Source organism: Penaeus japonicus, unplaced genomic scaffold (genome assembly GCF_977035675.1).
Source record: "Penaeus japonicus unplaced genomic scaffold, GWHDUDI00000001_assembly GWHDUDI00000031, whole genome shotgun sequence".
NCBI classification, from domain to species: Eukaryota; Metazoa; Arthropoda; class Malacostraca; order Decapoda; family Penaeidae; genus Penaeus; species Penaeus japonicus.
This window is the reverse complement of record NW_028234433.1, coordinates 28,258,511-28,258,994: the sequence shown is the minus strand read 5'-3', so window position 1 is coordinate 28,258,994 and position 484 is coordinate 28,258,511.

The following is a 484-nucleotide window of genomic DNA, read 5'->3' as shown; positions in this document are numbered from 1 at the left end:
AAAAATTCATGAGCTTTCATAAACTGCCAAAAACTATTAACCCATTGTGGACGAGTGTCACGACATACATGATGCAGGAGCTTTGGCCTGACAAAGGACATCATGATGTACATGACATTCAGGGATTTTGGATCACTGTGCTGTTTTATTGTGCTATTAGTAAGGAGTGGGTGACAATGGCAATTGCAGTCATAATTACTATAATTACCATAATATTAAGCATACCTAACATCCAAAACCTAGATGGCACCACTTTTTCCTAGCACTAGCAGGCGAGAGAGCCTTGAATGGCACCCATCCATGGTCTCTAGCAACCACTATATTTAGAGAGCGATGGCACACAGCAAGTTACCAACCTTTTGAGATGGTTATATGTTTTGTATGTGTTCATGACAGCATAAAGATACAAAAAAATATAATTGATTTTTGTCCTCCCATAATCACACTGAGTTTAAAGAAAATAATGAGCTGATATGGATCATAT